Raw genomic sequence first — 10698 nt, 5'->3', positions numbered from 1 at the left:
TACAAACGTAATTAATTATAAACCCACGAAACAAAAGACTGCGCACGATTGATAATCAGTACAAATAAATGGTTAGTTGACTTCTTGCTTTCACATATAAACTACCTTCTAAACACAACTAGCCTAAACTTATTGATGTTGTATTGTTAAATAGTTAGTTATCCTTTGAGACTACAAAAATAACTCTTACTCTTCTGGCCGCATCTTTTTGTCCATATATTTTACATAGTATAAGATCATTTTTGTATCACGATACTAAATATACATTGATACGTATCGGGATACACGTAAGATACTATCAAATTAAAATACCATCACTGTACTTATGGATCGATCATGGTAGTATCGTAATATAGTATCTTAAGCTGCATCCGACCATGCTGCCGATTTGGCTAGCTCAAAGTGTTGGTGTTTTAGTTTTTTGAGCTGGTAGCTATTGCTAATTTGGATTAAAATTTTTTGTTCAGCTCAGTTCATCGGAGACGCGTAGCAAGTGTTAAACGAAATATATGAGCCCAAATAAGTTTTGTAGAGTTAATTTTTAGGGGGTTCAGCTAGAGCCCACACTTTTCTAAAGGAGCAAATATTCTACTCTAAAAGATATCTAGGAAGGCATAAATTGGAAGGAATCGCTAAGAGATGCTCTAAGTTGGTACTATTGTTACTGCACTGATCGAGTTTCGTCTCTGCAGATTGCTGCACTCAATCTTGTTTTACCTTTTCTTTTACTGATATTACTATAATCATGGAGGATGCAACAAACCACTTACATTTCTCATCTAATTTCTGTCGCTCTCATCTCCTTTCGGTTTTTCCAAGCAAGAAGAAGGGAGCGGAGCCTTTTTACCAATCCTACCTATTTCGCCGTTCTTTTTTGCTAGTGCGCGCGTGTGTAGGGAAATATGTGAAGCGGCTCAGCTGTCAGGATCGACGTGGTGTACGTTTGGTGCTGCCTGACTATGCACAAGCCGACCGGTGAGTCGACGATAGAATGTTAGGCGAGCGATAGCATGTCTGATCGCGATGAATCGATGATACGCATAATCTTGGAGATTAGTCGATGTTGGCCACCTAAATACCCACGCTTTCCAATCATGTCAAGTCATCATCAATGGCTCGACCTTTTCCACCGCGAGCTAGTCAGCTCGATGCTCTCCATTTATTATAGGTTCTCCAACTCTATGGTGAGTGTAACTTTTTTGTTTTACTCTATCCCTTCTAAATTAACTCAAGATCTAGATAAGCCAAACTTTTTTGTTACTGTAGGAAAAGTTAATGGAAAATATAACAATATCAACTTGTGTAAAAGCGGGCATCATGCTCTACCGCATCTTGCCCAGGGGAGAGGATCTCGCATGGGAGAGGCCTCAGGCAGATACAGATAATGGAAATCATGAACGCGATGCTCAAGTTGACAGAACAAAAGGGAACTTGGGGAGTGAAATGTTAGTGATGTATAGACCCTTTTACTGTATATTTCCAGTGTATGAGGGGTTCCCTGCATATTGCACCATGTACATGGCCCAACAGTGAATACTAGTTGCTCCATTCACAACATGGTAGGTTCAGCTCTTTGCACGCTGCAAGCCCATGCTCGATCCGCGCCGCCGCCGATGATCTTTTCGACCGCCGCTGCTCCACTTCCCGTTTCCTCTCCCGTTCTCGTCGGGATCCATTTTTTGTTGTTTTGAGCTCCAAATCGAGCTTGGGCCGTCCCCGCCTCCGGCCAGCTCATCTCCGGCCTGCCCCCGCCCCGGCTGCCTTCTTCCCCATCTCCGGCCAGCCTGCCCCGGCCGAATCCGCCCCGGTCGGCCCCGTCTCTGGCCGAATCCACCCCAGCCGGCCCCGTCTCCGGCAGGCTCCGCCCCGGCCGGCCCTGCTTCCGGCCGGCTCCGCCCCGCCTCTGGCCGGCCCTGCTCTGCCCCGGCTCGCCCCGCCCGTGGCCGATCTCGCTGCAGCTGGTGCTGACTCTCCCCAGTTCAGCCAGATCTAGATCTGGTTCAAAAAAAAATCATGGTGTCCTCCGCGTCTGGCTATGTCAGTATTCCTCGGTGTCTAGTGATCTTTGACGGCACCAACTATGGGGAGTTTGCTACCTTTATGCGCATTCACATGCGTGGTCTTCGACTGTGGGGTGTTCTTATCGGCGAGGTCTCTTGTCCGCCGCAACCCACTGCTCCTGTGCCTCCTACCCCGCCGTTCGTGCCACAGGCCCTTGTTGCGGCTGCTACTCAGGCTGACCGGGACGCAGCCAAGTCTGCCGAGACTGCTGCTGATGAGGCATATGAGGAGCAGATACTTGCCTATTTAGAGGCTCTTGGCTCCTACCGTGATAGTCTGGCTACTTTTACTCAGTGGTGTGATGAGGATGCTAGAGCTGCCGCTATTTTTTCGCAGAGTGTTCAGCCACAGTTTGCTTCTGAGTTTATGGGCCTCGCTACTGTTGCTGAGATGTGGTCTCACCTTCGTCAGCGGTATCAGCCTTCTAGGGATTCTCTGTACTTATATGTGTTGCGTCAGGAGCATGATCTTCAGCAGGGTGACTCTACTGTTGATGAGTTCTACACCCAGAGTGCGGCGATCTGGCGCCAGCTTCACTTCCTTCGCAGTGTTGTCTGTGGTACTTGCCAGTGTTGCCGGACAGTACGTTCAGATATGGACTTTCAGAGGATCCATGAGTTCTTGTCTCGACTTCGTCCAGAGTTTGAGCCCCGTCATGCTCAGTTGTTTGCTCGAGGCCGTGTTCCTATCTCAGAGGTGTTGACTGAGCTTCGTGCTAAGGAGACTCATCTGCATGGTGCTGGACTGCTTGGGACACCTTCTATTCTTGCTACTCGAGTTCCCACTGCACCTGTGATACGTCTCCAACGTATCGATAATTTCTTATGTTCCATGCCACATTATTGATGATATCTACATGTTTTATGCACACTTTATGTCATATTCGTGCATTTTCTGGAACTAACCTATTAACAAGATGCCGAAGAGCCGATTCTTTGTTTTCTGCTGTTTTTGGTTTCAGAAATCCTAGTAACGAAATATTCTCGGAATTGGACGAAATCAACGCCCAGAGTCCTATTTTGCCACGAAGCTTCCAGAAGACCGAAGGGGAGTCGAAGTGGGGCCACGAGGCGCCGCCACACTAGGGCGGCGCGGCCCGAGCCCTGGCCGCGCCGACCTATGGTGTGGGGCCCTCGTGTGGCCCCCGCGTCGCCTTTCCGCCTACTTAAAGCCTCCGTCGCGAAACCCCCGGTACCGAGAGCCACGATACGGAAAACCTTGCGAGACGCCGCCGCCGCCAATCCCATCTCGGGGGATTACGGGAGATCTCCTCCGGCACCCCCTGCGGAGAGGGGATTCATCTCCCGGAGGACTCTTCACCGCCATGGTCGCCTCCGGAGTGATGAGTGAGTAGTTCACCCCTGGACTATGGGTCCATAGCGGTAGCTAGATGGTTGTCTTCTCCTCATTGTGCTTCATTGTTGGATCTTGTGAGCTGCCTAACATGATCAAGATCATCTATCCGTAATGCTATATGTTGTGTTTGTCGGGATCCGATGGATAGAGAATACTATGTTATGTTAATTATCAAGTTATTACCTATGTGTTGTTTATGATCTTGCATGCTCTCCGTTATTAGTAGAGGCTCTCGGCCAAGTTTTTGCTCTTAACTCCAAGAGGGAGTATTTATGCTCGATAGTGGGTTCATGTCTCCGTGAATGCGGGGAGTGACGAAACCCCTAAGGTTATGGATGTGTTGTTGCCACTAGGGATAAAACATTGATGCTATGTCCGAGGATGTAGTTATTGATTACATTACGCACCATACTTAATGCAATTGTCTGTTGTTTTGCAACTTAATACTGGAAGGGGTTCGGATGATAACCTGAAGGTGGACTTTTTAGGCATAGATGCATGCTGGAAAGCGGACTATGTACTTTGTCGTAATGCCCAATTAAATCTCACTATATTTATCATGACATGTATGTGCATTGTTATGCCCTCTCTATTTGTCAATTGCCCGACTGTAATTTGTTCACCCAACATGCTTTTATCTTATGGGAGAGACACCTCTAGTGAAGCTGTGGACCCCGGTCCATTCTTTTATACTTGAAATACAAATCTGCTGCAATACTTGTTTCTATCGTTTTCTTGCAAACAATCATCTTCCACACAATACGGTTAATCCTTTGTTACAGCAAGCCGGTGAGATTGACAACCTCACTTGTTTCGTTGGGGCAAAGTACTTTGGTTGTGTTGTGCGGGTTCCACGTTGGCGCGGAATCTCCGGTGTTGCGCCGCACTACATCCCGCCGCCATCAACCTTCAACGTGCTTCTTGACTCCTACTGGTTCGATTAAACCTTGGTTTCTTGCTGAGGAAACTTGCCGCTGTGCGCATCACACCTTCCTCTTGGGGTTCCCAATGGACGTGTCAACTACACGCATCAAGCAAATTCTGGCGCCGTTGCTGGGAGATCAAGACACGGCTGCAAGGGAGTCTCCACAATCCAATCTCTTTACTTTGTTTTTGTCTTGCTTTATTTTATTTACTACTTTGTTTGCTGTATTATATCAAAACACAAAAAAATTAGTTGCTAGCTTTACTTTATTTACTATCTTGCACTCTATATCAAAAACACAAAAAAATTAGTTACTTGCATTTATTTTATCTAGTTTGCTTTATTTACTACTGCGAAAATGGCCACCCCTGAAAATACTAAGTTGTGTGACTTCACAACCACAAATAATAATGATTTCTTATGCACACCTATTGCTCCACCTTGCTACTACAGCAGAATTCTTTGAAATTAAACCTGCTTTACTTAATCTTGTTATGCGAGAGCAATTTTCCAGTGTTAGTTCCGATGATGCTGTGACCCATCTTAATAATTTTGTTGAATTGTGTGAAATGCAAAAGTATAAGGATGTAGATGGTGATATTATTAAATTGAAATTGTTTCCCTTCTCATTAAGAGGAAGAGCTAAAGATTGGTTGCTATCTCTGCCTAAGAATAGTATTGATTCATGGACTAAATGCAAGGATGCTTTTATTGGTAGATATTATCCCCCTGCTAAAATTATATCTTTGAGAAGTAGCATAATGAATTTTAAACAATTGGATAATGAACATGTTGCTCAAGCTTGGTAAAGAATGAAATCTTTGGTTAAAAATTGCCCAACCCATGGACTCGACTACTTGGATGATCATCCAAACCTTCTATGCGGGACTAAATTTTTCTTCGCGGAATTTATTGGATTCAGCTGCTTGGAGGTACCTTTATGTCCATCACTCTTGGTGAGGCTACAAAGCTTCTTGATGATATGATTATTAATTACTCTGAATGGCACACGGAAAGAGCTCCACAAGGTAAGAAGGTAAATTCTGTTGAAGAATCCTCTTCCTTGAGTGATAAGATTGATGCTATTATGTCTATGCTTGTTAATGATAGGACTAATGTTGATCCCAATAATGTTCCGTTAGCTTCATTGGTTGCCCAAGAAGAACATGTTGATGTAAACTTCATTAAAAATAATAATTTCAACAACAATGCTTATCGGAACAATTCTAGTAATAACTATAGGCCATATCCTTATAATAATGGTAACGGTTATGCTAATTCTTATGGGAATTCTTACAACAATAATAGGAATACACCCCCTGGACCTGAAGCTATGCTTAAAGAATTTATTAGTACACAAACTGCCTTTAACAAATCGGTTGAGGAAAAGCTCAATAAAATTGATATTCTCGCTTCTAAGGTTAATAGTCTTGCCTCTGATGTTGATCTTTTGAAATCGAAAGTTATGCCTAATAGGGATATTGAAAATAAAATTGTTACTACAGCAAATGCCATTCAAGTTAGAATTAATGAGAATATAAGATTAATGGCTGAACTTGCGTGCTAGGTGGGATAGAGAAGAAAATGAAAAACTAGCTAAAGAGAAAAATGTAGCTAAAGTTTGGACTATTACCACCACAAGTAATGTTGATTCCTCACATGTTGCTGCACCTCCTACTATCAATGATAAAATAATTGGTGTTGGCAATGTTTCTACTCCTAGTGCAAAGCGCGCAAAATTACCTGAAACTTGACTAAAGCTACTTGAAACTCACTTGTGATAAACCTGCTGAAATTTTTTCCAACCTTGGGGATGATAATCCCATTGCTTTAGATTGTAATGATTTAGATTTTGATGATTGCCACATCTCTGAAGTTATAAATTTCTTACAAAAACTTGCTAAGAGTCCCAATGCTAGCGCTGTAAACTTGGCTTTCACAAAACATATTACAAATGCTCTCATAAAAGCTAGAGAAGAGAAACTAAAACTTGAAACTTCTATTCCTAGAAAGCTAGAGGATGGTTGGGAGCCCATCATTAAAATGAGGGTCAATGATTTTGATTGTAATGCTTTATGTGATCTTGGTGCAAGTATTTCTGTTATGCCTAAGAAAGTCTATGATATGCTTGACTTGCCACCATTGAAAAATTGTTATTTGGATGTTAATCTAGCTGATAATGCTAAAAAGAAACCTTTGGGGAGAGTTGATAATGTTCATATTATGGTTAACAATAACCTTGTCCCCGTTGATTTTGTTGTCTTGGATATTGAATGCAATGCATCTTGCCCCATTATATTGGGAAGACCTTTTCTTCGAACCGTTGGTGCTACTATTGATATGAAGGAAGGTAATATTAAATATCAATTTCCTCTCAAGAAAGGTATGGAACACTTCCCTAGAAAGAGAATGAAGTTACCTTATGATTCTATTATTAGAACAAATTATGATGTTGATGCTTCGTCTCTTGATGTTACTTGATTTACACTTTCGCGCCTAGCCGAAAGGCGTTAAGAAAAGCGCTTATGGGAGACAACCCATGTTTTTACTACAGTATTTTTGTTTTATATTTGAGTCTTGGAAGTTGTTTACTACTGTAGCAACCTCTCCTTATCTTAGTTTTATGTTTTGTTGTGCCAAGTAACGTCTTTGATAGTAAAGTGAATACTAGATTTGGATTACTGCGCAGAAACAGATTTCTTTGCTGTCACGAATACTGGGTCTAATTCTCTGTAGGTAACTCAGAAAATTAAGCCAATTTACGTGAGTGATCCTCAGATATGTACGCAACTTTCATTCAATTTGGGCATTTTCATTTGAGCAAGTCTGGTGCCTCAATAAAATCCATCTTTACGGACTGTTCTGTTTTGACAGATTCTGCCTTTTATTTCGTATTGCCTCTTTTGCTATGTTGGATGAATTTCTTTGATCCATTAATGTCCAGTAGCTTTATGCAATGTCCAGAAGTGTTAAGAATGATTGTGTCACCTCTGAACATGTTAATTTTTATTGTCCACTAACCCTCTAATGAGTTGTTTCGAGTTTGGTGTGGAGGAAGTTTTCAAGGATCAAGAGAGGAGTATGATACAATATGATCAAGGAGAGTGAAAGCTCTAAGCTTGGGGATGCCCGGTGGTTCACCCCTGCATATTCTAAGAAGACTCAAGCGTCTAAGCTTGGGGATGCCCAAGGCATCCCCTTCTTCATCGACAACATTATCGGGTTCCTCCCCCGAAACTATATTTTTATTCCGTCACATCTTATGTGCTTTGCTTGGAGCATCGGTTTGTTTTTGTTTTTGTTTTGTTTGAATAAAATGGATCCTAGCATTCACTGTATGGGAGAGAGACACGCTCCGTTGTAGCATATGGACAAGTATGTCCTTAGGCTTTACTCATAGTATTCATGGCGAAGTTTCTTCTTCGTTAAATTGTTATATGGTTGGAATTGGAAAATGCTACATGTAGTAATTCTAAAATGTCTTGAATAATTTGATACTTGGCAATTGTTTTGCTCATGTTTAAGCTCTTGCATCATATACTTTGCACCCATTAATGAAGAAACACCTAGAGCTTGCTAATTTGGTTTGCATATTTGGTTTCTCTAAAGTCTAGATAATTTCTAGTATTGAGTTTTGAACAACAAGGATGCGGTGACCCAGCATACCACTGCATGTTGTAGTATACAAGTCGTTGATATGATCTTTGTGAAGGGACTTCTTCACAATTTGCCATATCCCTCAGAGTGGTACAACAGAAACATTGCAGGTCATAACACTCCATACTTTATTACAAACATGGTCTTAACAAGTTGGTATTCTCACAGGTCCTATGAGAACACCCTAAGATACTACTTAAGTATGATTACAACTCATAACAAATATAAAGAGAGCTCAACAACTTATTTAGGTAAGTTCTACGTTGCTCGGCTCTATGATGCTAGGGTATGTCACTACTCCTCCACCTCCGTGTCATCCGATCCACGAGACTATCCCATAGTCTACTCCTTCCACTCGCTCTGTAAGATCGGGTTCTTCGTAGACCAGCTCGTAACTTCCTTCCGGTGCTCCATCGTTGATGGCCTCCACTTCCGGATCACAGTCTAGCAAGGGTGTCGAAAGAAAGTGAGTACGAGGTACTCGGCAAGTTCTAAAAGAGTAAAAAGGTGTTTGATGCACTAGCTACGACCATTGATCGAGGAAATCGCCGGTCAATGCATGTTTTGCAATCATTTCTTCAAAAGGTTGCTTTTATTATGAAAACTATGCCCGTCGGTCTTCACGGTGCGACTAGAACTTCGTGGAGTTCCTTTCTGCCGCGTTCGCAGTTCCCTTCCGGAACAGGGAGTGACAGATCACAATTTGATACACTCTGCGGAGGTGCGTTACTTTTCCCACAAGAGATCTCACCCTTTTTGCCATCCGCAAGGACTTGCCCCCGTTCACACTTCCTTTGGTGTGAGGCCAGGTATAAAGATCCAAGCCCACACCGCCTTCTCCGCGATCGCAAACCCACCCTTTTGTCCAACCGTACACCCCAGTAGACTTCCCCAGATAATACGGCTTTACTCACGGTGTACTCCGGACAATCCTTCATAGATCGTAGAGCCATCATCACTAATGGATGGGGATTTAAAAGGCTATCCCAACCTACGGCGGTGCCTCCAACACCCCGCCGGCTCTACCAATCCGTTGGCGTGCGAAGGGAAAAGATACGGTCGGCTTCCCCAGAGCCATTATAGATCTCATGGTCAACGCGATTTGTACGGCGCTAGAATCAACTGGACTGGCATTGGTAATTTAATCCTAGGGTGTTATAACCCATTGCAATAGAACCTCCACCATATCAACACATACCATGGTTCCATTGCCAGCCACATAGTCATATTCATAGTTGTAAAGTAACATTTCATTTGCGATGCAGGAATGATAAGTATATAGCTTTGCATTAAAGTAATAGAAAATACTCAAGTTGGTATGAGCAAGGGTGAACTTGCCTGTGGACTGCGAGATAGTGCAGTTCAATGCAGTTGATGGAACCTGGACCTCGGGTTCTGTAAGAAGCATCATTGCCGGTAAGGACAATGTTATAAAATCCAAATAATGCAATCATGGATGTATTATTTTATGTTGGATCCCTTTACCCCGCTGAGTTATATCAATTTAGGGTTGCGTTCATGATTTATGTCTTCGACAGTAATTTACAATTGATTTAAAAGTATTAATCATTGTAATTCACACAAAGTACAACAATTCAAAGTAAAACTATTTTACTTGATGATTTCCTTAGTCATTCCAAAAATAATTTGAAATTATAGTTACCTCTATAGTTTTTGGAATAAAAAGGACTATAGTATTTTTTTCTTGGAAAAATACCCTTTTCAATAGAAATGACTTGGAATATTAGAATTTCATTTTGAAATGTTTTGAAAATAAGTATTTGAACTTATTTGAGATTTTTCCTTGAATTTTTTAAATACAAGGAAATAATAGTTTAAAATTCCAAGTTATTATTTAAATTCTGAAAATTCATAATTTTGAATTTGTTTCATAAATTCCATTTCATATTTTATTCTTGTTAAGGTTTATTTTTCATTCATTAATCCAATTTTTAATGGATTTTTAGAGTTGTATTTGATTTATTAAAATTTGGTAACGTTTTGGCTTTTTATTAAATGTTAAAGACTAAAATACCCCCCTGGACCCATATTGGGCCCAGCCCATTTGCCTAAACCCAGGGACAGCCCAATAAGGCCAATCCCTTTTGGGTTCGGTGGCGCCGAACGGCCCACCACGCTCTCACTCACTCGGCCCTCTCTCGCTTTTCGTCTCTGACCCTAGCCTCTCTCGCGACGCCCTGGCGATGGCGTCGCCGCCATGGCCGCCGCCTCGCTCCGGCCATCGCCGTGCTCCTCCGCCGTAGCCACCTACCAAACCTGAACCGCCGCGTGCAGATCTATCGATCTGTCCGCGTAGTTTTCCCCTTCTCTTCCTCTCCTGGCGAATCGCCTCCGATCTGGATCTCGGGAAGAATCGCCTCGATGAACTCCGGCGAGATTTCGTCCTCGCCGACGATGGGTGCGCTCCTGGGGTTGACCTGGCGCGGGTGCTGCTCGCAGTACTCGTGCCATCGCCTCAGGTGCTTGCTACGGTGATTTGGTTTGTGTTTGGGTTCGCCGGCGTAACGTCGGCGCCTACCCTGGACTTGCAGCTGTTAGGGCCGCGCGAGCACTGCCTCGCCATGCCCTAGCTTCTGCTTCCAGGCGCAAGTAAGTGTTGCATCTCCTCCTTCTCTTCTGTGCGCCTCCCCTTGTTACTGTTCTTCTTCCTCCTCATGCTCTGTTGCTCTCTGGTGATC

Source organism: Lolium rigidum, chromosome 6 (genome assembly GCF_022539505.1).
Source record: "Lolium rigidum isolate FL_2022 chromosome 6, APGP_CSIRO_Lrig_0.1, whole genome shotgun sequence".
Lineage (NCBI taxonomy): Eukaryota > Viridiplantae > Streptophyta > Magnoliopsida > Poales > Poaceae > Lolium > Lolium rigidum.
This window is presented reverse-complemented; position numbering follows the sequence as displayed.